Source organism: Meles meles, chromosome 2, assembly GCF_922984935.1.
Source record: "Meles meles chromosome 2, mMelMel3.1 paternal haplotype, whole genome shotgun sequence".
NCBI lineage: Eukaryota > Metazoa > Chordata > Mammalia > Carnivora > Mustelidae > Meles > Meles meles.
The window spans coordinates 143,477,034-143,504,934 of record NC_060067.1 but is presented as its reverse complement, the minus strand read 5'-3'; the positions used below and the strand labels follow the sequence as shown (position 1 = coordinate 143,504,934).

The following is a 27,901-nucleotide window of genomic DNA, read 5'->3' as shown; positions in this document are numbered from 1 at the left end:
TATCCTTTCACAACTCCTAATACAGCTCTAAAATCTTTTTCCTTTTGCTTGATGTATTTTAAGCAGTTGAATACATTTTCCATAAATTTTACTGCCTTCCATTTATCTTTGAATAGAAGCCAATGAGAGAAATATTTAGGAGGTTACAGGCAACAATAGAACGAACTGTTAGAAAAGTCCTTTTGTGGCATTCCTCAAGTGTGTGCTGCTGGAAAAATGACTGTAATTTGATAGTGCAATGTTGGAAGATGATTTTATTTACTATTTAGGAAAAACATAAATGAGTCTTGCTTTTTAAATTCACAGGTTCAAAACATTTAGTTATGCCTCACTAGCTCAATCTTTGCTCATTATGCTTTACATTGATGGAATTAAATGGGACACATTGCAAAGTTGGATCGGCTCCACAGTTCTAAAATACAGAGTTTGACTGCATTCTGAAAAAAGTTGAAGACACTGTTTAATAGCAGAAGTGGAGATTTGTGAAATTTTTTTTTTAAAAGATTTTATTTATTTATTTATTTGACAGAGATCACAAGTAGATAGAGAGGCAGGCAGAGAGAGAGAGAGAGAGAGAAGCAGGCTCCCTGCTGAGCAGAGAGCCCGATGCGGGGCTCTATTCCAGGACCCTGGGATCATGACCTGAGCTGAAGGCAGCGGCTTAACCCACTGAGCCACCCAGGTGTCCGATTTGGGAAATTTTGTTTTTGGCCTCAAGTTGGTTCAAGAAAGTGTCCCAGTGATAGAAGAGGGAACGAACATGAAGTATACCTACCTATAAATTGCCTTAAAACCAAAAAGGATTCTTAGACTTTGAAAGAGCAAACCATTTTTTCAAAGCCATGTCCCTGGTGTCTGTCCTGGCCATAAAACGGCTAGTCTGTGGGGTGAGTGCACTTCTAGGACTCATATCTGCCAGCACTGGTAGTCAACATGTGTTTAATGGCATTTGACCTTGAGGCATCCTGTTTTAATTTTCTGGATGTCCAAAGACATGTAAGGAAGAAGGTCAGAGCTTCGGGATGCTTGCTGTGTGAGGTTCATAGGTATTAAGAGAAGAGAGCTGGCGCAATAGAATGCCCATGATTTTCTTTCTTTATTCTTTTTTAAAAAATTTAAATTCAATTGATTAACATATTATTAGTTTCAGGGGTAGAGTTAATGATTCATCAGTTGCACGCAACATCCAGTGCTCATTACATCACATGGCCTCCTTCATGCCCATCCCCCGGTTATCCCATCCCCCACCCCCCTCCCCTCCAGCAACCCTCGGTTTGTTTCCTATGGTTAAGAGTCTCTTATGGTTCAATTCCCTCTCTGATTTCATCTTGTTTTATTTTTCCCTCCCTTCCCCTATGATCCCCTGTCTTAAATTCCACATAGAAATGAAATCATATGATAATTGTCTTTCTCTGATTGACTTATTTCACTTAGCATAATACCCTCTAGTTCCATCCATGTTGTTGTAAATGGCAAGAATTCATTTCTTTTGATGGCTGTATAGTATTCCATTGTGTATGTGTATGTATATACATACACACCACATCTTCTTTATCCATTCATCTGTTGGTGGACTTCTGGTCTCTTTCATAGTTTACTCACTATGGACACTGCTGCTATAAACATTGGGGTGCACATACCCCTTCAGATCACTACATCTGTATCTTTCAGGTAAATACCCAGTAGTGTAATTGCTTGGTAATAGGGTAGCTCTATTTTTACCTTTTTGAGGAACCTCCATAGTGTTTTCAGAGTGGCTGTACCAGCTTGCATTCCCACCAACAGTGTAGGATGGTTCCCTTTTCTCTGCCCATAATTTTAAAGGAATTCTCTGGAGGCCACCTTCTGATTCTTTTGCTTATCTCATATAGGGACTCTACAGTTTGCCTCTTTTTTTTTTTTAAATTTTATTTATTTGTCAGAGAGAGAGAGAGAGAGAGTAAGCACAGGCAGACAGAGTGGCAGAGAGAGAAGCAGGCTCCCTGCGGAGCAAGGAGCCCGATGTGGGACTCGATCTCAGGACGCTGGGATCATGACCTGAGCCGAAGGCAGCTGCTTAACCAACTGAGCCACCCAGGCGTCCCCAGTTTGCCTCTTTCAGTGGAGTCAATAACTTGTGCTTTAGTGTTCATAAGATTATATGAGCAGAGGGCCTGCAGCTCACCCCTGAACATTCTCCATCCTGCCTACTTTGTATCAGAGGACTTCTCGCAGGTGGGATCGTCAGCAGAAAACCCGAGCTGATACCATCTTTTAATAGATTTGTTTTTTAAGATTTTATTTATTTATTTGAAAGAGATCATAAGTAGGCAGAGAGGCAGACAGAGAGAGAGGGGGAAGCAGGCTCCCTGCTGAGTAGAGAGCCTGATGTGGGGCTTGAGCCAAGGACCCTGAGATCATGACCGGAGCCAAAAATAGAGGCTTAACCCACTGAGCCACCCAGTCGCCCCCCGAGCTGATACCATCTTAACCCAGTGATCAATTTAAGACCTCCAGCATTTGTCCGACCCAAAGTTTCTGTGACTTTTCTACCCAAAATGCATTATGTGAATCTAATTAAAAAGAAACAAGAGATAAACCCAGACTGAGGGCCCTCCTACCAAACAGCTGGCCTGTGCTCTTCAAAAAGGTCAAAGGTGTAAAAGACAATGATTGAAGGAAATAAAAGAAAGATGAAGCAACTGTTCCAATTAAAGTAGGCTGAAAAGACATGACAACTGAATGCAGTGCTTGATCCAGAACTTTCTTTTGTCATAATAGACATCGCTGGGACGGTTGGCAAAATTTGAATATTGCCTGCAGATTGCAGTGTTGTTTTATCGAGTTAATTTCCTGATCTTTAGAACTGTACTATGGTTATGTAAGAGTTTTTAGGAAATACACATTGGAGTATCTGAGGGTTAAAAAAAAAAAAAAAGATTATATGAGCATTTTCTATGCCTAAAATCACCTGTCATTTGTTTTAATGGTTAAGGGTGGGGAATTGAAAGTTGGACTTCGGCTTCAGGCCCAGGCTGACCACTGTGTGATTTTAGTTACATGATATCTTTAAGCTTCAGTTTCCTGTCTATCAAATGGTTATTCATGGGGGTGCCTGGATGGCTCAGTCAGTGGAACATGCTACTCTTGCTCTCCGGGTCGTGAGCTCAGGCCCCACTTTGGGTGTAGAGATTATTTAAATAAATTCATTCATTCATTCATTTATGTGTTCATTCATTCATGTGGTCAATGGATGTTAAGTGATTTCTATGTGCCAGGCCTGTTCTTGGTGCTGGAAAGTCAGCACTGATCAGTCAGTACTGATCAAAGCAGACACAACCCCTGCATTTCTGGAGCTTATATTCTGCAGGGAGAAATGGAATACGAATTAATAGAAGTGAAATCAACTTTAGACAGAAACAGTTGCTCCATGGAAAAATGAAAAATGGGGGTGGAATGACATGATTAGAAGGTGGTTTCTTTCTGTTTTATGTGGGGCACATAGGGGCACCTCTGTACCGAGGTGACTTTGGAAGCAGAGACATAAATGGAGAAGGGAATGATATATGCTGCAATCTGGGGAGAGGAGATCTCAGGGAACAGCAGGTCTGGCAGGCGCTGCCCCAGCCCTGAGGCCATACGGTGTGTTTGAGGAGCAGTGCAGAGGAGAGCAGGAGTCCCGTGAGCGAGGGCTAGAGCAGCCATGATGGTGGCACCCGGCTGGTTGGGTTGCTTACAGAATTGAGTGAGAAAACACATTTAGTATGTACTTTGCACACATTAAAAGAATAATACACCATAATACATGAGGATTGTTTTAAGAATGCAAGAAGGATTCGGTGGCATGGCGTTCATTATCTTTTTAAGTATCAGTAACAAAAATCGTGTTTTTTTGGAAAAACCATCTGATAAAATTTAATATCATCTATTGATCTAAAAATCCCTCAAAATAGAGGAGGAAAATATCCTTAGCAAAATAAGGTATGTCTGTCTCAAGCCAAAAACCCTCTTAGGCTTTATAGGAGATTTGAGAACATCCCCATGGAAGTCTGGAGCAAAATAGGAATGTCCACTATTTTTTACTGTTTATTACTGGTGTTTTGGAATCACAAGTCAAGATAGTTGGACAAGAGAAAGAAAATAAAGTTACAAAGGTATAAAAGGTAATAAATATTACTCGCAAATGATAGGAATATATGATGAGAATACAAACTAATTTTATAGATAATATATAAGTATGTCTGGATACCAAGACAATTTGTCAACATCTATAGCTTTCATATATACCAACAATAATGAATTTGAAGAAATAGTGGAAGAAAAGACCTTTAGCATAAAAAAGGAAAAAGTACCTAAGAATAAACTTAAGAAATATATACAGTGTATATGAAGACACTTAATGCTCCTGAGAGATACAGAAGAGATATGAAAAGGCCTGTCCTATTCTTGAATATAGAGATGCTAGTTCTCCTTAAATTAATGTGTGTGTTTGATGTAGTTCCAGTGAAAATAACAACAGGATTTTTTTTTTTTTTTTTGGTGGGGGTTACTAAACAAGTGTATTCTATGTTCACATGGAAAAATAAGCATGAATAGCCAGGACAACTCTGAAAAAGATATTAAAACACATTGCAGGGGCATCTGGGTGGCTCAGGCGGTTAAGTGTCTGCCTTCAGCTCAGGTCATGATCTCAGGGTCCTGGGATCCTGCATTGGGCTCCCTGCTCAGCAGGTAGCCTGTTTCTCCCTCCGCTTCTCCCTCTGCTTGTTCTCTTTCTCTGTCAAATAAATAAATGAATAATCTTAAAAAAAATCTAAAAACCTCACATTGTTAAGTGGGGCACCTAGGTGGCTCAGTCGATTATGTGTCTGACTCTTGGTCTCACCTCAGGTCTTCATCTCAGGGTTGTGAGTTCAAGCCCCACTTAGGGCTCCATGCTGGGTGTGGATCCTATTTACAAAAAAACCAAAACATATTGTAAGGCTATAATAATCGAAACATTGGTATTACCAAATACCATATTTAGCATATGATAAAGATGGCCTTTCAGATTAATTAGGGAAAGATGCTCTGGTCAATAAATAGTAGTGGGATAAGCAGGTAGCCATTTGGAGTGAAAAAGCTGTTTAGAGCAGTACCTCAAGTGTTAAGCCAAATCTATATAAAACAGATATTTAAAAAATAAGTTCTAGAAGGCGGCATGAGAAACTTATTTTATAATCTTGGAGTACATAGGTTCTTTCTAAGTAAGACAGAAAACTGAGAAGCCATAAAAGAGATGGATCACCTTGATCATATTACCTCCCCTCACCCCCCCCCCCCAAAACCTAACTGAAAAAATCCTGCATAAGGAAACTAGGAGAACAAGAAAATTGGGGAGAATGTTTGCTTTTCATATTACAAAGGGTGACTAATTTTTCTAATAAAGAGCTCCTACAAATCCCTGAGAAGTCTAGCCATTCAGTAGACAAACGGACAAAGGATACAAATAGCCTTCTGGAAGGGAAATGACCGTGGCTTTTACACTCCACTCATTAAAGGAGATTTGCATGTGACAGCTACGTGGAGGTATCATATACCACTATTAGATGGGTTTATAACCTACCCTGTAAAGGGCATGAATGCAACACAGTAGCCCCTTTAGTGGGCCATCTGGCAAAATCTATCATATGAAGAAATTTGTATGTTTTGACTAGGAACTTCAGTTCTAGAAATTTATGCTAGATATGAATACGTTCATATCTAGCATAAATTCTCGGAGATATACTATATATACTATAGTATAGTTCTCGGAGATATACTATATATTCCTGTGTACTATAAATGTATCTTACATGCACAGACATATTACATGCATGAGAAAATGATTTATATACAAGATAATTATTGTAAGAGTGTTTATATTGGTTAAAGATTGGAAACAACTAAAATGTTCATCCACAGCAACTGAATAAAAACACTGTTACATCTGGATGTTAGAAACCACACAGTCATAAAAAATATCAGTGAATCTCTTTATGTATTGTTTTGGAAAAATTGCTGGTATATGTTTGGTGAAAAATGTAAGGTACAGAACAGTGTATATAATATATTTATTTGTGTTAAAGTATTTACAGCTTCTGGGGAGTGTAATTTGAATTTGAATACACTCCCACCACTTCTCAAAAAAAATTGCATTTAGCATAGTGCCTTACACTTAGCACTTATGACACATTGTTGGTGGTGGTTATTTCCATTATAATTACAGGGTTCTTTTATTTCATGAGTTGATTTTTAACAGTTGGTTCTGGAAGAGGAAGCCTATCTCACTATAAATGCTGCTTAATGAGGGTCATACTCATGTTATTCATCAAAAATGCTGTATGTGCTTCCTGAAGTATGTTTCTTGGAGGATGTCAGTACAAGTTCCACGAACCAAAGATGTCAAATAAGATTGGGGAATGTTCAATTAAAACTGAGTGGGCTTCTTTCCTGCAGATTTTCTTGGAGCCTTAATACACATAATGTGATTTGTGAATATTCAAGAGGGATATTTAGAATGCAGTGTTTTCCAAATTTATTTGAATGCAGAACTTTGAACAGCAATGGTTACTACTCCCCCCCACACCCCCCTTTAAGAAGCGACCTTTGAGTAGTTGTCACTTTGGGAAGCAGCACTTTAATACTTAGATTTTGGTTTTGTTCACCTTCATTATTCATTTTAATAAACTTTTTGATTCATTCCTAAGATGCCTGTCATCTCTCCCTGCCTGTTTTTCCTCCTCTGGGATATGCTACAACTCACTAATTTATTTCTGGGTTAAGACTTTCCAAAAGTCATCCAATTTACGCTGGGTTTCTTGGGTAAAGAGACGACTCTATGTATCTAAAGCAGAATCTCAGGGATTGATTGAATGGAAATTGAAGATTGAAGCTTGATGTGTTTCAACTTTTCCCAAAGGTTTAGGGTTGCTGGAGTGGAAGGGTGTGGGAGGGATGGGGTGGCTGGGGGATGGACACTGGGGAGAGTGTGTGCTATGGTGAGTGCTGTGAATTGTGTAGGACTGATGAATCACAGACCTGTACCCCTGGGGCAAATAATACATTATATGATAATAAAAAAAAGTTTTGCTGGTCAGGGAAAGGAATAAGATCAACTTAATGGGTAGTATAGTTGAGGAACTGTGAGCTTAATGTGGAGAAGATAACATCATTGTGGCTCAGAAGATACGGGACCTATCTCTGTCTTCACAGTTTCCAGCTTTTCCCTCTTGAACAGGCCCGTTTGCCTCTTGTACTTCATTTTTATCATCTGTGAATTCAGGGATTGGGTTTAAGTGCATCCATTTTAAGGCTGAGTTACTATATGCTTAATGGAATCAGTGAAGATTGTTAAGACCACATAGAACATTTTGTTCTGCTCTACAGTGTCCACATGTGAATATAATCTATCTCAGGTCAGCTCTTTTGGAGAATGAAATTATTCAATAATTAGCTCATAGTCAGTTGCATGTGTTGGAATGAACTTGTTGAACTTTTAGAGACTTCTGCTTTGATTGATTGATTTAATTACCTTGCAGGAAAGCACTTGATTATAACAGAGGTCAATTAATATAGTGCTATGGATAAATCCACACCTCCTGTGTAAACCCCGCATCTGTTTTACTGATTATAGGGAGAAATTTATGATGTAGGTATTAATTATCCATCCCTCCCCCCTGCCATGTTCATTTGGTGGTTTTGCTAATACTTTTTGTATATTCCTGTCTGTTAACAGGTTTCTGAACTCAGCATAGCAGAGGTCTAAATTCGTTGAATTTATGCCATCTGGAAATGAAGTTTAAATTTTGTTCTTTTGTTGAAATTAGGGATGTGACATCGCTGTCACACAGGAGTGTGAGCCTGAATTTGATTTTATTATATGGATGTAGGACATTTTGTTTGAAGGAGAGCACTTGCCTGAGCAGAGATTTGAGTGTGACTGAGTTGTTAACTGCCAACCCCCACCCTCTTTTTAGCAGAAGAAATAGTTGTTTTTTTTTTTAATTTATTTATTTGACAGAGAGAGATCACGAGTAAGCAGAGAGGCAGGCAGATAGAGAGGAGGAAGCAGGCTTCCCACTGAGCAGAGAGCCCGATGTGGGGCTCGATCCCAGGACCCTGAGATCATGACCTGAGCTGAAGGCAGAGGCTTAACCCACTGGTGCCCCGAAATAGTTTGTTTTTAAATGAGATGACAATGAAGAGAATTATCAAGACCCAGCGAATTTTAAGAGTCCTTTTAGTTTACTTGAGTTCTGTTTAACCCTGCTTTTATGTCATTCTCTGCATTACTGTCAAAGGACCCGGCTTCCTTTGGAGTCCTGAAGTGTTGCTGCCAGAGAATCATGATGGTGAAATAGAAGTGGTTCTCAGTAAAGCCCTCACCCACACACAGCGATGCCTTATCGCCTAAGTAAAAGCTATGTGTGAGCGCCTCAAAATGTTGAGTGTAAGGGGAGGATATATGATAATGGACACTAAGATGAGAGAAGTATTTCTCATGAATTAGAGATGCCCTTTCATAATTCAGCAGTCACAGAATGAAGAAAGGCTCAAAATCACCTGAAAAGCATCTGGAAGCAATCTGTAATTCTTAAGAGGCCATAGAAGAGCCTGTATCTCTCCCGTACATGATGATAAAACTGTTCACATGGGATTATGGAGAAAGTAGCATTCCATTCCTTGTAAAATGTCTTGTGATGAAATTGCCCGAGATGTGATTATGAATTTAACTGTGATGTTGCCGCAGATGCTTAATAAATGATTAATTGATTAGAGTGGAGAAGGCAGATTTGAAGGTCCTAAAGAAAAAAAATTTTTTTGAAAAAGATTGTGCACCCCAGCTAGTGGTGGGGGTGCAGGGGGAGGGGCAGAAGGAGAGGGAGTGAGAGAGTATCCTAAGCAGGCTTCACACCCAGCGTGGATCTCACGACCCTGAGGTTATGACCCCACTCCCAATTAAGAGTTGGATGGTCAACCACTGAGTCAATCAGGCACCCCAAATTTTTGGTATTTTTTAAACAACAGAAATTCAGCTGAATAAATTTGAGGATAAATTGGCCTTATTCAACTGATTTATGAGTTGGGCAGGATCCCGTCGCAATAGAAAGGAGCTTACAAAGTTGTTCAAGAAGAAGGGTTTTTAAAGGCAGAAAGGGGGTGGAAAAAGGAAATTATTAGCAAAGAATGCATTGTTTCAGGCAAGTTTGTCTTCGTAAGGGAGATGGAAGGGGTCTATTGGGTGGATTATCTCGGTGGTGCTCATTCAGCTAATTCTATGTTGACTGGCTAAAGGTCACGTTCCTGGGGGGATTGTGGTGGGTTGAAATGCAATTAGATTAGGTATTAAGTCTTGGTTTGCTGACAGGATTTAGCACTAGTGACTCCATTTTGAACCTGCTATCTCCTTTTAAGGATATGAAGAATTGATTTATTTGAATGGAAAATGTTACCTTTTATTCTTTAGTCTTATACTCACCCTTCTTCTGCCTGGTCATTACCGCCACTGTGCCTGGTTTTAGAGGTTAAGTTCACACTGAGGTCTTCCTCCCAAGACACCCCCATTTTTTTCCCGCTTTCATGAAATATTTGCTACAAGAAAAGGTATTACCTTCTAAGCCTTTGAGGCACCTGTAGGTCAAACATAAAACCTCTGACAGTGACTTCTAGGAAACCATCTTTAATATATTGGATTGTTGCAGAAAAATTATCACATTCATGGGTGGTTCATCCTTGTTACACAGAGATTTTGAAAAGATCTATTTGTTATACTAGACTCTGACTTGAATTACTCACCTTAACCAATGTAAGTTGGGGAAATAGTTTACCTAATACTTATAACTTGATTGAAACAAATTATATCTTATTTCTTGCTTTTGCATAAGTAGTTGTGATCATATATAATTACAGCATTGTACTCTGCTTTTTCTTTATATGATAAATGGCATTTCCAATTTTATTATAAACTCATAAAAGTTTTTGATGGCTGACAAAATCATGGTTAAGTAAACTATGTTGCGTCAAATTCGCTTAACTCTTCCCCAGTTATTGGGCATTTAAATGGTTTTCATGTTTTAAATATAAGTGCGTATGTGTGTGTGTGTATATATATATATTTTATTTTAATTCAAGTATAGCTATCATACAGTGTTATATTAGTTTCAGTAGTACAGTATAGTGATTCAATACTTCCATATAACACCTGATGCTCATCAGGACAAGTGTCCTCCTTAGTCCCCACTGGTGTGGTTTGAAGTGGTGTTGGGGCACCTGGGTGGCTTAGTTGGTTCGGCATCTAATTATTGGTTTCGGCTCAGGTCATGATCTCAGGGTTCCGGGATTGAGTCCTGCATGGGATTCCATGCTCAGCGGGGAGTCTGCTTGAGGATTCCCTCCCTCTCCCTCTGCCCCTCCCCCTTCTCTCTCTCTCTCTAAAATAAGTAGGGGCACCTGGGTGGCTCAGTGGGTTAAAGCCTCTGCCTTCAGCTCAGGTCATGATCTTGGGGTCCTGGAATCGAGCCCCACATCAGGCTCTCTGCTCAGCAGGGAGTCTGCTTCCCTTCCTCTCTCTCTGCCTGCCTCTCTGCCTACTTGTGATGTCTGCCTGTCAAATAAATAAATAAAATCTTTAAAAAAAAATAAGTAAGTAAATCATAAAAAAAAAGATGAAGTGATGGGGTTCAGAGCCAACAGCCTTGAAAGAATTCTTGTGATATTTTTGGAGCAAAAAAGTGGTTTTATTAAAGCATGGGGACAGGACTTTATGCTTTTAATTTCCTTGATGATAAAGCTAAGTGTAGTCTGAGGAGAACCCACTCAGTAACCATAAATGGCAGTAAAGGGAGGGGACACAAACTTGAGAATCTTAGACTGGGTTTCCTAGTTTATTAATGATAACAGAACATTTTTTAAAATTCTTTCTACAGATCTTGGAAGCCTTCTTCTGGGAGTTTCCAGCATTGCCAAGTGTTGGGGAGATCTTTTCTGTCGCTCTGATACAGTGGAGAGAGCAAATACAGCTCAGCAGTAGGCTCCTGAAGAGAGCAATCACAGGTAATGTCTTACTACTATTGATATGAATTTAGTAATGTTCAATAGCATGCTTTAAAAAAAGCCTATTTGAACTCACACGTCCAAGTCAACACGATCTTGTTCAAAACCATTCTTTTTTTGAGAGACTGTCCTCAAAACATTAAAATTTATTTATTTTTTGGAATAGCATCTTAATCCTCTGGTGGCATTCTCTATGGTGGCAAATCTCAACCCTCTGGGGCATGTTTGGGAAGTTGTCGAAATTCCTTTAGCGCTAAGGTGGTGAATCTGGGGGGCTCTAATTTTGATCAAAAACCAGACAGTGCAGTGATATAATGAAAACAGTTTTCCTTTCTGTAATTTGTGTGTTTGAAGGCTTATACACTGTATTGAAAGCTGATTCTAAGAAAAGGTGATTCTAGGTTTCAAACAATGGCAGTATTATTAAAATAAGCAATATGTTTTTATAAGCTTGCAGAGAAGCATGTGCTATTTATTTGACTATGTAAATGCTGGTATTCTTTCTTATTAAAATCAATCAATCAACCTGTCAGCATTGTAGAAAGGGCTCCTGTATTGATGAGGTTAAATAAAATGAGATCTAAACTTCCTTATAAGGTATACCTCTGAGCCAGTGTAATTTGCATCTTGCTGGTGGTGTGTTTTGCATTGTTACTCCAAGTATTATTAGAGTGTTTGTTAAAAATGCCCATTAAAAAATCAAATTATTAGGTCCCAATCTAGTATGTCAGAACCAGAATGGGAGGGGGAAGGGTTTGGGAATCTGCATGTTACAGGAGCTGTCAACAGTTGACACTCCCTAGGTAGTAAATTCTTATTTCTATCTCATCTTTGTGTTTTTTTATGTAAAGGTGTTACTTAGTTATTTCCTTGATTTTTGCTTTGAATATATACACACACACACACATATATATATGCAAGCCCTATATATAGGGCTTTTTTGTATATATGTATTGAGAACATAGGACTATATTCTCAAGTAGCTTATTACTAGATCAAATTGAGAATGTAATTGACTAAAAATGTACTTTGAACTCTATGTCTAAATTCAGAATGGATATATTTTTTCCTTGAATGCTAATGGAGAAATCTGATTTTGACATCTAGATGCCAAACATTAAATTTCATGAAATATCTGCTCTTTCAATTTGCTAATAAGTGGTATCTCAGGTCTCTTATTCAATTGTGGATGGTCAAGAGGAGTGGGGAAGCGTTGGAGGCTCCTGTCTGTGCTACGCTCACTTAGCATCTGGCCCAGTGTTTTGTTTTTTTTCAAAAAAGATTTATTTAATTTTTATTTTAGAGAGAGCCAGCGCACATGTGCAAGGGAGTGGTGGGGGAGGGGCAGAGGAAGAGAGAGAGAGAGAATCTCAAGCAGACTGCCTGCCGAGCACAGAGCCCAATGCAGGGCTCTATCCCAGAGCCCTCAGTTCACGACCTGAGCTGCAGTTAAGAGTCAGGAGCCCAACCGACCAAGCTAGCCACCCGGGGGCCCCAGTCCAGCATTTTTCAGTAAACATTGTGAGGAAACTTTTGCTGTGTGATTCATGGCTCAAACAGAAAAAATACAGTGTCCTGAGATTTTGTGAAGCTCTTTCAACCCCTCAAACGAAAGCGAGTATTAAAATGAAATGAAATAGTGGCCTTTGATACGAAGTTATTTTCATTACCATGTACATTCTTTAGTAATTGGTCCTATAAATTTATTAATTTTAGGGGATGCACACCTTCTGTATAAAGTGTTATTTTTTAGATATTTTCAAGTGCACAGATTATACCTTTACTTTAAAAGATATGTACAACTATAGCATTCTGTGCATGTTAATATTGAGACATAATTACTTTATCTAAAATAAAAATGTGTCTATAGATTCCTAAGTAAAGGCTATTACCTTGAGATGCTTCTTTCTTCAAATATTTATTAGTATGAAGTATTCCATTAAGTTTATACCTTAAAATTGTGTTAAAACATACCATGTAAAATTTATCATTTTTACCATTTTTAAATGTATATAGTTCAGTATTACCAAGTATATTCACATTGCTGTGCAACCGATCTCCAGAATGTTTTCATCTTGCAAAATTGAAACTATACTGAACAACAGTTCTCCATCTCCCTTCCCTCAGCCCCTGGCAACCACCATTCTACTTTCTGTCTTTATGAATTTAACTGTTCTAGATCACTCATATGTGTGGTCTCATACAGTATTTGTCTTTTTGTTAGTGGCTTGTTTCACTTAGAATAACATTCGTCCATGTTGTAGCATGTGTCAGAATTTCCGTACTTTTTAAGGCTGAATACTGTTCCACCACATTTTTTTTATCCTTTCATCAATTGTTGGACTTTTGGGTTCCTTCCCCTTTTGGCTGTGGCAAATAATGCTGCCTGTACATAATAAATATGGTCTATAAATATGTTTGAGCCCCTGCTTTCAGTTTTTTTGGCTGTATGTATCTAGAAGTGGAATTGCTGGATCAAATGGTACTTCCATGTTTGATTTTGGGAAGCCCTATTTTCCACAGCAGCTACATCATTTGACATGCCCATCAGTAGTACCCAAGAGTTCTAGTTTCTCCTCATCCTCACTGACACTGGGCTTTTGTTGTTCTTTTGTTTGGTTGTTTCTTGGCAGCAGCCATCCTGATGGGTATGAGGTGGTATCTTGAGGTTTTGATTTTCATTTCCTTAATGATAAGTGGTGTTAAAGATTTTTCATATGCTTGTTGGTCATTTGTGTACCATTTTGGGAGAAATATTTAGTCAAGTCCTTTGTGCATTTTTTAATTGGGTCATTTGCCTTTTTGTTGTCAATTTGTAGGTTTTTCTCTCTCACATATTCTGATGTTCACCGTTTGTCAGATATAGGGCTTGCATATATATGTGTGTGTATACATCTATGCATATATGTGTATATATATACATATATATGTGTGTGTGTGTATATATATCTACGTATATATAAAAAATCTCCCTTTTGGTGGATTGCCTTTTTGCTCTGTCCTTTGATGCACAGAAGTTTTAAATTTTGATGTAGTTCAGTATGTCTCTTTTCACTTTTGTTGCCTGAGCAAATCAACGTCATGAAGCTTCCCCCCATGTTTTCTTCTAAGAGTTTTATAGTTTTAGCTGTTATTTTAGGTCTTTGATCCATATGGAGTTAATTTTTGTATATGGTGTAAAGTAAGGGTCCAACTTCATTCCTTTGTGTGTATCTGGTTTTACCAATACTCTTTGTTGAAGCAAAGTTTATACTTTTTTTTTTTTAAAGATTTTGTTTATTTACTTGAGAGAGAGTGCGTGAGCTGGGGGTGGGGGTGGGGGTATGGAGAAGCAGACTTCCCGCTGAACAGGAAGCCCGACATGGGGCTTGATCCCTGGACCTGAGCCAAAGGCAGACACTTAGCCAGCTGAGCCGCCCAGGTACCTGGCAAAGTTTATACTTTTAAAGACAGTTTAGATTAAGGAAAAGAAAAGCAGATCATAAATGACTATGTTGCATCTATGTAGGAATTTCCAGAAAGTCCTCTGTTTGTAAATAAGAAGATAGTTCAGAAACAGTAGGGCATTGCATAGACTTGAAGCCCACTTTAAACTAAGACTTAGTAAATGTAGGTTAGCATAGAGCCTGTGTTTAAATTTTATGTTTGTTAATTGGTGGACAGTAACTCTTATATTTGGGCTTTGGTTGTGGTAAACTCTGAGTTTTGGTTTTTAGGTATGGGTGTGTATGTGTGTCTGTGACCTGTTACGGGCTTTTTTTTTTTTTTTTTTTCCAGTTAACTCTGGCCAATGAGGGATCCTCTAATGTTTTAGGGAGCTTTAGTTTCAACTAAACATAAACAGAAGCAACCTTTTCATGGTAAAGAATAACCAGTAATGAGTCCTGGGGAAAACCTTCAGCCAGCTCAAACCATTCACCTGTCTGTGTAGCAGAAGTTATTTGCAACCTATTTTTGCCTCTTAGCTGTAAAAAGCAGTATGTGTGTTGACAGAACGATATTTACACTGGTTTTGAAAAGTTCAAAACCCAGATACCGTATCCTTAGAAGTGAGGTTATTTTTGGAAGGTGAGGAGGGTATTGGACGCTGAGTGGGAAAAATATAAAAGCAAATATATGTGACTGAGAGGACAGCCTGGGCAAGGTACTTAGAAGGTAGAAGGAGCAGCTTAGGTGGGTGTAGGAGTCCCATGGAAAATGAAAGGATGGAACACTTTAGGTGTATTACTTTCTTCGGAGGAAATGATAGCAGATACTAAAGGTAACACAGCAAGTACCGTAAATGGAAAATGGGTTTGAAAGGAGTTGGGAGACAATATGATATAAAATGTTTCTGATGGTCCTGAGGAGATGCTGTCAGGGGAATTCATCTGGGTATGGATTTTGGACGTGTTCTTGGAACGGCGAGACAAATAGCAGGCAGATAGAGGCAATTACAGGTATCCTGAGCTGTTGAGAGAATTACATATTTGAATATAGTATTTCAGGGTTAAGACTTGTCTACATGAGAAAAGAGTAGCAGTTAGAACAGCACTAGAATGCTGTCTTTCTGCGGTAATACTGGATATCTGAGTCATGCAGGATTGGGGCGGTGAGTGAGGAATGTTTCTCTGTGGCTCCCATGGCTCTGTGCAGGACCAGTGGGAAACCATTTTCAAAAGTGGTTTTGAATAAAAAAAAAAAAAAATCTAGCCTCAAGATGGGTTTGGGACTAGATTTCCTGAGTTGACTAAAATAGAAAGATACTCAAGATGACTTCTTAAAAGACAAATAAATTAAAAAGACAAATAATTAAAATAGCTCTTGAATGTTATTTTGAAATTTGTTCATTCTGCATGCACCTTTTCCTAATTTATAGATTTTACAATCAGCATCTATTTTTACCTTCTTTTGTGAATTTGGTCTTTTTCTTTATTCAGTTGGTTTTGTTTCTTCACATGTTCCCTGACCCTTGTAATTTCATCCTAGCTTAGTCTGGATCTTTTCCAGCTCTCTATGTGTCTTCTAGTTTACCGGAATGGCTTAGAATAAATGTATGTAATTTATGTTTGGTCATGTTTTCTATTTCATTTCAACATCATCCTGAAACACTTTGCCTTTTCTTGGTCTTTAAGGGTTCAGAGCTGTATTGAATTGATGTACAGAGGAAAGTCTCTAATGACTCTGCTGCAGACCAGAGGTTGTCAGAGTGTTGTCCCCAGATGAGCAGCAACAGCCTCGCCTGGACACTTGATAGAAATGGAAATTCCAGGGTTGAATCAGAAACTCTGGAGGTAGAACTTGGATATTTATATTTAACAAAACCTCCTGATGATTTGGATGCATATTAAAGTTTGAGAATTGCCCTAGACCCTCTCATAGCTGTGTGCTGTTGTCCAAGCCATTCACATTCTTTCACCCTTGGTCTCCAGTAGATAAATCAAGGGTTCTCAAATGTTCGTGTGCACATAAATTATCTGGTGAGCTTATTTTAAAAATTTCAAAAAACAGTAAATTTTTCTAACTTCATACCCTGAGATTCTGATTCAGTAGGTCTTGGATGACTCCACTATCTGCTTTTTAGTAAGTTCTCATATCTGCGATCTGAACCGGTGGGTGTCTCTGAGTTTCCTTCAAGTCCTGAAGTATATGGCTTAAAAATAGCTTTTTTGATTTGGGGGGTTCAGTAACTGAAAGCTTGGAGGCCAGAACTTTTTTTTTAAAGATTTTATTTATTTATTAGCATGCTGGTGCCGTGGCCAGAACTTTATTTGTAAAATGCAGTTGGGATTATTTTTCACTGAAGTCATTATGTTCTGACTTCTTTCCTTGAAAAATCTTACTCTTTCTTGCCTACTTAGATTACTATATGAGATTTTTCTGAGGCTTATCCTCATTAGTAAGGCAGTTTGCTCGCTCAAAGAGCTTTCTGACTCTTACCAACTGGAAGATTTTATTATGTGGTTCTTCTAGGTAATTTATAAAAATAATTAATAAACTTTAAACACTGGCTCTCAGGGATTACTGCATTTTTTTTTGAGATCTTTTTGTCCCTACCCTTTATTTCTAATCTCTGAGCTTGTTCCCTGTGTGTGACGCATTCCCCTCCTCTGCCTTCTGAAGGAGTTTCAGATCAAGCCTCCCTAAAATGTGCCACTTTGGCATGTGGATTACTTTGAGCTGAATTCAGTTAAGGCCAAAAGAGTCAGGAAGAGCTTTTACCTCCCCCTTAGCTGTCTAAAAGAATTTATATAGAGGGCTTGTTCCAGGAAGAGAACTATCACCAGAGATAATTACAAAGAATATGGTCTAGCTGTGGTAAGCTGGGGGGAAGGCCTGGAGATCAAGTTCCTTTTCTGTGTCCCTCTGTCTCTGCATGGCATGGAAAACATTTGTTTACCAAATATGAGCTCTTCCCATCCTTCTGTAAATTGTCTTTCTCCCCTTCGAAGTCTCAGACCCCAACCCCCTTCTCCTTAGCTCAGGATGGTATATAAACCTCAATTGCCCAACTGTCTGTGAGTCACATATTTTATGGGGCTCCTGAAGGTAGGTAATGAAATTTGTTTTTCTCCTGTTCGTCTGTCTTATGTCAGTTTAATTACCAGACCAGCCAGAAGAACCTAGAAGGGCAGAGGAAAGATTTCTGCTTCCCCAAGTGTCATCCATATTTTTGTTTCTTCGATTTTTATGGTACAACCTTACTAGAATTATTTTTTTGTGAGTCTTCGTCTTGTCTCAGTGACTGCTCCTTCTCAGTTTTTTTTCCTTTTTCCCCTGAATGTCAGTGTGCCCTAGGGACTATGTGAATTCTTTCCTCCGTGTCTCACCCACAAGCTGTCCCCTCAGGGCCCACTTCTGCGTGCTTGCCAGGCCTTGCTCAAATGTCCCCTCTGTATCACTCTTTCTGTAGTAGCACCTGGTGCTCAGAGCTCCCCTCTGAGCTTTAGCTTTGTACAATCAGCTGCCTACTGGGTGTCCCACAGGTAGATCTGGTTAAAATATCTGAAAAACTCCTCTTTCTACTCCCTAGAAATCTGTGCCTCCCCTCACGTTCCTGTCCTGGTGAATGGCATCACCATCACCCTTTATGTAGCCAGCATTTATCCAGCATTTCCTGCATGCCAGGCATTGCTCTATGGACTTTCATGTAACTCTGACAAAATCCTTTGAGATAGATTCTATTGTTATTCCCATTATAGGAATGTGGAAACTGAGGCACACATGCTTAAGTAGCTCCCCCAAGGTCGCAGAACTGTTAAATCGGTGGAGATAGAATCCCGGAGTATGTAGTCTTCATCATTGTGCTCTGCTGCCTTTTTCTCTCAGTAGCCAAGCCATCTAGGATTACCCTTTACTTCACCCTCGTTCCCTCTGCATGTCTGCACAGTCCTCTTGAGCCCACCTGTTAACTCTCAAAAGCACACATCCACTTCTCTGTTTTCTGTTGTCAGTATTCTGGCCCTGGCCTCCATCATCTCTCACCCCTGCGATTGTAACCCATGTCCTCTTTCCATCCATTTCTTTCCATTATTACCAGTGTATTATTCTTCTTGTAGCAAATCTGACTATGACACTTCCACACTCACCACCCCATCCCCCCCATCAGTTCGCTAGTGTTGGGCGAGTCCTCCATTATTCCACTCCACCGTTGGGTAAGCCCCACCAGTTCTTCCTCAGAAAGGGTGTTTCAGACATTTGAAGGATCTCACCATAAGGCAGAGAGCTGGAAAGGTGCAGGTAATATCTGGGTGGTATCTGGCATATTGAAAGTTAGAAAATAAAAGATAAATGACCTCTCTGTTTTTGCCTCTCTTGGTCCTTAATTTCTATTTATAGACATAAAAGAAGAGTAATAAAAAAAAACAACTCAGAGACTTTTCTGGCACAGAAAGGGTTGGCATGTGTAATTTTGGCAGTTCCCAGGAGAAGCACTGTCCCCACTCCCACTCCAGTTCTGTGCTCTGGCATAGTAGACTGTTTGCATTCCCTACAGCGTGTCATGTCCCTCCTTCTTCCTCTGGGCCTTTGCATAGGCTCTTCCCTTCACCTGGAATACTCCTCCCTCATTGCCTCATTTGTCTGGCTAACACTATCATTTCCATTTTCAGGTCTCAAATTTCCAATCAACCTGGAAAGCCACCTCTGATCCCAATTATCTTTCAACAATTTGGGTTAAATGCTTTTTCTTATCTCTTCTTGTAGCATACCTATTCTTTCCCTACCTGTTCCCAAAGATGAGGATCATCTTTGATGATGAGTCATCAAACTGTGTTTTGATTGTTCAGTTGCTTCTCTCAGCCTGTAAGGTACATGATTTATTTCTGTGTTTCCACTGCCCAGGATAGTTCTTCAGTAGATCTTGATTGTGTGGAAGAGTAAACAAGTATTTAAATGAGCTAATTGATTTCGGCCAAATCCACCTGCATCTTACCTTTTTAAAAAACAACTGTAGGGGTGCCTGGGTGGCTCAGTGGTTTAAGCCTCTCCTTCCGCTCAGGTCATGATCTCAGGGTCCTGGGATCGAGCCCCGCATCGGGCTCTCTGCTCAGTGGGGAGCCTGTTTCTCCCTCTCTCTCTGCCTGCCTCTCTGCCTACTTGTGACCTCTCTCTCTGTCAAATAAAATAAATAAAATATTAAAAAAAAAAAAACAACTCTAGAAGTTGATGTATCAGTTAGGGTTGGGCTCACCCATAAGTAACTACCAGAATCAATGCCTCAAACAAATTAGGGGATTATTTTTCTTTCCACATAAAATAAGTCTAGCACTAGGCTAAACTACTACTTAGTAGAGTAGTTTCTTGATTATTGGGGACCCAGGTCTCTGTATCTTTCTGCTTCACTCTCTTGGGTTTGATCCTTGTCCCTGTGTTCTCATCTGGTATCAGAAATCTAGCTATCTGTAGGTCTTCATTCTTGGAAAGAAGAGAAAGGTCAAAATGAAAGGGGGAGCTTGCCAGCAATCTGCCTCTTGCTCCCACCCCTTTTAGAGGCTTTCCTGAAAGGCCTTCAGTGGATTTACCCTCATACTCATTGGTCAGATTGTATCACCGTATTACCTCTGGCTGCAAGGGAAGCTGGGAAATACGTAGAGTTTTTGCCTTAGATATTGGCTGCTACTATCAAACTGGGAATTTTTTTTTAAAAGATTTTATTTATTTATTTGACAGACGGAGATCACAAGTAGGCAAAGAAGCAGGCAGAGAGAGAGGGGAGGAAGTAGGCTCCCGGCTGAGCAGAGAGACCGATGCGGGGCTCCATCCCAGGACCCTGGGATCATGACCTGAGCCAAGGCAGAGGCCCCAACCCACTGAGCCACCCAGGTGCCCCCAAACTGGGAATTTTTTAATAAGAAAGGGGAGAAGGGGCATCTGGGTGGCTCAGTGGTTAAGCATTGGACTCTTGATTTCAGCTTAGGTCATGATCTCAGGGTTGTGAGACTGAGCCCAAGGTGGTGCTTCTCACTCAGTGCAGTGTCTGCTTGTCCCTCTTCTCCTCCTCTATCCATCCCCCTGTGCCCCTCCCCTGCGTGTGTTCTCTCTCTCCCTCACTCTCAAATAAATAAAATCTTTAAAAAAATAAGGAAGGAGAGAATTAGCAATCTTTTGAGATATTTTGTGAGATTTAATTGAAGGTATATAAAATATCTAAAGTATTATTCTTTTCTGGGTATTTGCACTGATTGATTTGAGAGTATACCTTCTTAATCTCATGGGATGTGTCCCAATCTTCTGGTGGGAGAAGAACATTTAAGCAAAAGATTTGACAAGAGAGATTAAGAAGGAGGGAATTTGTCTTCAATTTCCTTCTCTTTACTTTTCTATAAATCTAAAATCTAAATTCTGTACATTGGATAATTTTGATAATGATGTAGGAAAATTCTCAGGATATAATATTGAAGAGAAAGAGCAAGAATCAAGATTTGATGCCAAGTCATTAAATTCTTTTATAAAAAATTCTAGTTTTAATGTTCTTCATTCCACTCTAAGGGTGAGCCATATATATTTAATCCTTTCTATTATTGAATGCAACTTGTTTTAACTTTCCACTATTAGAAATATTCCTTGACGAAAGGCTTAGGACATCTGTAATAATTCTAGTTAGATTCCTGGTAGATTTATAGAAGAATGGACAGGAGAGACTAAAGATATGGGGCCTTTAAAGATTTGTTGATATGTGTTGCCAATTCTTTTGCCAAATGTGTACATACACACTTAGGCTTCTGATTTTGTGAAATTTATGAAATTATTAGAAAATATAGGAAAAAGACTAGAAAGAAAGATATTAAAACCTTTTTTTAGTATATGTGATGCTGAAGCAAGCACATAAAACCTTTTTTTAAAAGATTTTATTTATTTGAGAGCGAGCGATAACAAGAGAGAGAGAACATGAACAGTGGGGAGAGGGAGATGCAGGCTCCCCGCCCAGCCAGGAGTCCAATGTGGGGCTCCATTCCAAGACCCTGAGGTCCTGACCTGAGCCAAAGGCAGACACTTAACCAACTGAGCCATCTAGGCACCCAGATATTAAAGCTTTAAAAATAGTTCATCTCTTGTGCTTTGAGGGATTTTTCCTATCTTTATGTTTTCTACACTTTCTTTGCAATGACTATATATTGTTTTTATGATTTAAAAAGGAATTCAGATGAATATGCCTTCTATTTTGATGATCAACTGCTGCTTTGCTAGTTTTAGGGTCTCAGCATCAAAGGTGAAGTTGTATATTGATGTTTTAATCAAAGAAGAGTAAACGATGGCAGATGTATCCTGTAGACTTTGTAGTTTACATATTAGACATGTCTTACTAAATTTGTTTAGAGATCCTTTTTCTACTTTTCCTAATAATTTAGACCTCACCTAATGGAAATGAGTAAATTGAAATAACAGAAGTTGCTGGGTCTTTTTATTTTCCCCCGTGGCATTTGTTGTAGCTGTTAAAAACAAAAGCACCACAAAACTTAAATTCTCAGATTAGGTAGTGGGATTAGAGAATTACCTGTGTGTAGTCCTAGGGTCTTTTTGAAGGAAATTCTTTTTTTTTTTTTTTTTAAGATTTTATTTTTTTATTTGACAGACAGAGATCACAAGTAGGCCGAGAGAGAGAGAGAGAGAGAGAGAGAGAGGAGGAAGCAGGCTCCCCGCTGAGCAGAGAGCCTGATGGAGGCCTCGATCCCAGGACCCTGGGATCATGACCTGAGCTGAAGACAGAGGCTTTAACCCACTGAGACACCCAGGCACCCCCCCCACCCTGGGTCTTTTTGAACTTGTCATCATTTCCAGGGCAATTCTATTAATATATGAGTATATATTTGTTTCTACAGGCAGAAAGTGAGAGGATTATGGAGCATATGTGTTTATGTAAGTGACCCTTAAGTAAGATAAGGTGTCCCAGTGACCTCTGTAGTCAGGAATAGATTAATTTTAGAGGTGCATTCCAGAAGGTTAGATAAAGAGAGGGTGTATGAAAAACATGTTAAATATAAACCAAAGTAGTGTCAGTTTAAAAGCACTGAAAACAAACCTCTAAAACAACACTATATAGTCAAGGATTTGGGGACTGAGGGATGGGAACGTGAGGTTTAGATTATGTTTGGCGGGGAAAGGGCAGACTTGTGGGGATGTTTTTTGGGTCGTTTTCTACAGGCTGTTGAGAATAAACATACTTTCCTAAAGTAAAAACATTCCATGGACTGCTGTAAGATTTTGCCCCTAGTTCTGTTTTTCGTCATTTGAGAAAATAATATTGATAGAATGTTATGAAGACCCTAGTCATACTTTTAAGTAAATTGGTATTTTATTAAATATAATACTATCTGTGTACTGTTTACATGTATTTGAAAAAGTGGTAGTTAAAGTAGAGTTTGGCAAACAATGGCCCATGGACCAAATCTGGCCCGCTGCCTGGTTTTTTTGTTTTAAAATAATCTACTTGCTGATAATAGTTTTTGCATTTTTAAATGGTTGAAAAAAAAGGACAGGGGATATCTAGGTGACTCAGTTGGTTAAGCATCCAACTCTTGATCTCAGCTCAGGTCATGATCTTAGGGTTGTGAGATGCAGCCCTGCATTGAGCTCTACACTGGGTGTGGAGTCTGCTTAAGGTTCCCTTTTTCCCTCTGCGTGTGCCCCCCACTCCACCCCACTCATGTGTACTCTTTTTCTCTGAAAAACCAGAAACAAAAACAAGAGTATGTATAGAGAGCATACAGTTGACCCATAAACAACATCGGGAGTTGGGGACAGACCTCCCTGCTCAGTAGAAAATCCATGGGTAACTTTTGACTCTCTAAAACCTTACCTACTAACAACCTCCTGTTGACCAGAAGCCTTACTGATAACATAAACAGATGATTAGCACACGTTTTGTATGTTCTATGTGTTATATACTATATTCTTAAAGTAAATTAGAGAAAAGAAAATGTTACTAAAATCATAAGGAAAATACAGTTATGGTATTGTATTTATTGGAAGAAAAAATCCACATACAAGTTGACCCATGTCATTCAAACCTGTGTTGTTCCAGGATCAACTGCGTAGGTATCCTGCAGAGCCCAAAGTATTTATTTTAAGCTGCCAACCCTTGGTTTAAAGCAGTGATTTTCAACCAGAGGCATGTTTGCCATTAGGGGACATTTGGCAGTGTCTCAAGACATTTTTGGTGGTCACAGCTGTGGGGGGTGGATGCTATTGGCAGTTAGTGAGTAGAGGCCAGAGATGTTGCTAAACATGCTATAGTGCACACAGTGGCTCCTCTAGACAAAGAACTGACTGATCCAAAATGTGGACAAAGATACTCTGCTTGCCCAAACTTCAGTTAGGCTCCTCTACGCCTTCTTGACCAGGTCTTAGCCTTGGCTGCCATCCTGTTTTTGGCCTGCCTAACTCACTTTTGGCAAGAATTCTGCTGAGTCAGTTTACTGAAAATTCCCCTGTTCTTCATATCTGATCACCCTTGATCCCTGATCAAATTCCATACCCCTGATATCTGATCACCCTGGCTTGTGTTCAGCAAGAATCCTGGTAGATCAGTTTAGTAAGAATTCCCCATCCTTGATGCCTTGTGTTAGTAATTTTCCATCTGCTGACCCCCTTGCTCTGCTTGTTGGTTGGTAAGAGATTGCCGGTTGTCTTTTCTGTATTTGGAGTTGACCCTGATTTGTCTCCCCTCTTTCTATAGTCTTGACACCTATTGTAATAGTCCTGAGTAAAATCTTCCTGATTGGTTTTCTTCCTGACTGGTTTGACAAGTGTCAGAATATTTTCACTTTAACAATGTCTGTGGTTTTGAGGGTTAGAAACCCCGGGCTACGGTAATGTTTGGTTCAGGTATGAATCTAGAGACGACCTCTGCGGAATGATTGCAGCAAGCCCCCTTTCCTCTGGGGTTCCCGTTTTCTAGGGAGGAGGGACCAGCCAACACAAACACGCACTTAGGGAACAGTTGCTTCAGGACTTGGACGTGTCCAGTTGTAAAGATGTTTTACTCCACCCACATTTCCAAGGTAGAGGAGGGCCGTCTGGAGAGGCATGGCTGTGCTGTTTGGCCCTGGCTCTATTCCTTGGGTATCCTTAAGAATGAAATAAGGTTGACTCCGCCTTGGGGGATTTCATTATTTTCCTCTCTTTGTCTCCAGTATTTTTCTACACATTGGAATCTTCCTTAAAGGAGAAAACCTTGCAATCTTCAACTCAAAGTAGAAGGCTAAAAGGCCAATGTAGGAACTCGTTAAAACAAGTTCAGGCCATTACAAAGCAATAAATAGAAGTGATTGCTATATCTTCCCTTGTTCTCATTTAGAAGTATGGATGAAGAGAACCGGAGTGCGCATAGGGTCTGAAGATGTGTTTCTGTATGTTGGGGTAGAAGCTGAGAAGGTTAGTGAGAGAAGCAAGAGCAAGTGAAAGACAAAAGCTGTAACTTGATTTTTACTGTATATGTGTGTCCCCGTCTCCCTTTCCTTTGGCCTGCTTGTTCCCTAAGAACTAGAGCCCTGGCATCTGGTTAGTCCCTATGGCTTTGTTGCCTTCTCTGGGCAGAAACCCTAGATCCTGGGGTTTACCTACTGGTCTGAGCTTCTCTCTCCCACATGAGGCCAATCCTGCCCAGTACAAGTCCAGCCTGCTCAACTAAACCCTTGTAGCGGATGGTTCAGATGATTCTAGATCTCTTTTTCTTTAACAACCTCATTTTCCTTGACTACGTTATTGCTGACTGGGTTCTGATATATGACTTCATAAAATGAGCGTAGTTATAAAACGGCCACAAAGCCCTGATGCATGCTGATTAGACCCTCTCTCTGCATTTCTGCCCATTCTCCACCTGGACTCTAATTCCCTCGCACCCCCATTTTTTTCTGGAAATGTTTCATTTTGCTGTCTGGCAGTCACAGCTCAGATGCTGCTCCTGTTTACAGGTCTCCAGCCATTGTCTGGGAGAACCTTCCCTGAGAGACTTTATGGATACAATCAGGACATGACTAGAGACTGCTTTAATGACCTGGAATTGCTAACCCAGAAGACATCCAGGACACAGGGAAACCAGCGTTTGTGCAGAGAGGGGAGGGGAGCGTGGAGAGATTGCTCTTTGGCAGCCTACTGGACTTTGCAGCCACTCCATATTTTCTGGTCCCCAGGAGGATGATTTTAATGTATAGCAACTCCGTAAAAGAAGACAACAGTCAGTTAAGTAATGAGGCGGAAAATCCTCATTTACTATTTCTTATTAACAGACATAGAAAAATCTTTTTTTCCCCTGGACTAGATTCGAGATCAGCTATTCTCTTCAAATAAAATCTGTCCATTAAAAAAATCAACCCTGCCAATCTGTCCTGAGAAATACTGTGTAATATAAGCTGAAGAATACTGACTTTGGAGACTGCCTGCCTGGATTCGAACCCTGGCTCTGCTCCTTGTCCCCTGGGGCAAGTTATTTCACCCCTCTCTGCCTCAGTTTCCTCAGCCATGAGACAGGGAGAATAATAGTATGCGTACTCTGTAGCACTGTTGTAAGGGTCATTCAGACACATCTCCTTTAATTGTGCTTCGTTTAGTTGCTCTTCACGGATAACTGTGTTATTTCCAAATTGAAGGTTTGCGGCAACCCTGCCATCAAGCTAGCTTTTCAGCTTCCATTTGCCAATAGCATCTGCTTACTTCATGTCTCTGTGTCCCATTTCAGTAATTCTCACAGTATGTCAAACTTCTTATATTTATATTTATTTATTATATTTATATATTATTTACATTTATATTATGTTATTTATATTTATCTATTATATTTATTATATTTATATTTGTTAATGATCTGGGATCAGTGATTATGACTCACTGAAAGCTCAGATGATGTTTAGCATTTTTTAGCAAGAAAGTATTTTTAAATTAAGATAGGTATATCGATTCCTTTGGCTGTAGCACACTTCATAGACTACAGTATAGTGTAAGCATGACTTTTATATGCACTGGGAAACCAAAAAGTTCATTTGACTCACTTTATTGTGACATTAATGCAGTGGTTTGGAGCTAGACCCATGATATTTTTGAGGTATGCCTTTATTAGTTTATATGTAAGGCACTTAAAACAGTGCAGTCCACATTGGAAGTGCTATGAAACCTTCGCTATTATTAGTAGTACTTATTGTGGTCTTGGAGTTAATGACCTAATCCAGTCAAATATATTTTTAGGGACTTCAAAGGCATGTGTTCAGAAATTTCCAGAAAGAAAAGTCTAAGCATTCTTTGCAATACCTTAAATCAGAGAAACCTGGATGAAACAGTGGGCAATGTTAAAGTTGTATGTTTTTCGAATCAGTTACTCCCCAGAGACATAGTAGTATATAGCCTTTATGTCTGAAGTGTCCTTAGCTGACCAAAGTTGCTCAGATACTGAAAAGTACTACTACTGCCCCCTGGGTAGCTATGACAGGTGTTGGTTAAAATGGCCCTTGGCTAAATAAGAATCACTGTGCAAATATTGTTTTTCTGAAGAGCATAAGAATGAAGATTCATATGGAGTTTAGTTTTGGAGGGGATGGCAAAATACGTGGAATTTGAATTTGGGTGATATTAGCAATAATAAAGGCAGTAAAAACACCCAGATTTTGGGCATTGACAGACTATACTGGCCATTTACGGAGGGGGCAATTTTTCCTTCGTTTTGTTCAGGAGATAGGAGTTCAGAAGATTATAGACATTTTTTTGTAAGTATAGTTATTTTGTTTAGATGTACAGAAACATTTGCAAATGAGATTTGCTTTCCTAAAACACCAAAGGAGGTTCCTGAGTTTTATCTTCATATTTGATGGCACTAGCTTAACACTTTTTAGTGTGTGTTTACAAACAAGTACACCTGTGTTAGTACGTGTTGTACACAGATATAAAAGGATGTAATTATGGTAGAGAAAACAAATTTAGGAAAGAGTTATAGATTTTTTTTTTTTCAAATGAAAGTATATCTCCTTTCTCTGAGAATGCTTTTCTTTAGGCGTACCAGAAAATCTGAGCAGCATTCTGCTAGTTGATTTGTTTTTTTTTTAAGAGGATGAAACAGATGCTCCATTGATTCCTGATGTGGTTATTTATGTGGCTGGTTTTCTACACGAAGGGGAAAAGAGTTTTGATTAATTACCATTAAATGTGACATGTCCCGTGGGTAATGAATTTCTTTTGTGTGTATCTGTTTTCTCCCTTTTTCGAATAAATGGGTGGCTGGCTATGTAATAGGTTCCAGTAAAGCAGTCTGCCTGAACCCTTAGTGGAAAATAAATGCAGCTTCTGCAGAAGCATAGGATGGCAGTGTTGTCAAGTACTTTGGTGGGGTCTGAGAGATGTGGTGCCTGCCACTTTCTGCAGGATTGGAATCTTGAAGTCATTT

At 39.4% G+C, this 27,901-nt stretch overlaps 1 protein-coding gene across 2 annotated transcripts in view; it reads left to right on the top strand.

Moving 5' to 3' along the window:
* The window catches only part of FHIP1A (FHF complex subunit HOOK interacting protein 1A), a 228,112-nt gene that overhangs the window by 64,224 nt on the left and 135,987 nt on the right, over nucleotides 1-27,901 (top strand). For both annotated transcript variants that reach the window (XM_045993518.1, XM_045993525.1), the window contains exon 2: nucleotides 10,926-11,052. The gene's annotated coding sequence lies outside the window, so the exon portion shown is untranslated. The remainder of the gene's footprint in view (nucleotides 1-10,925; nucleotides 11,053-27,901) is intronic.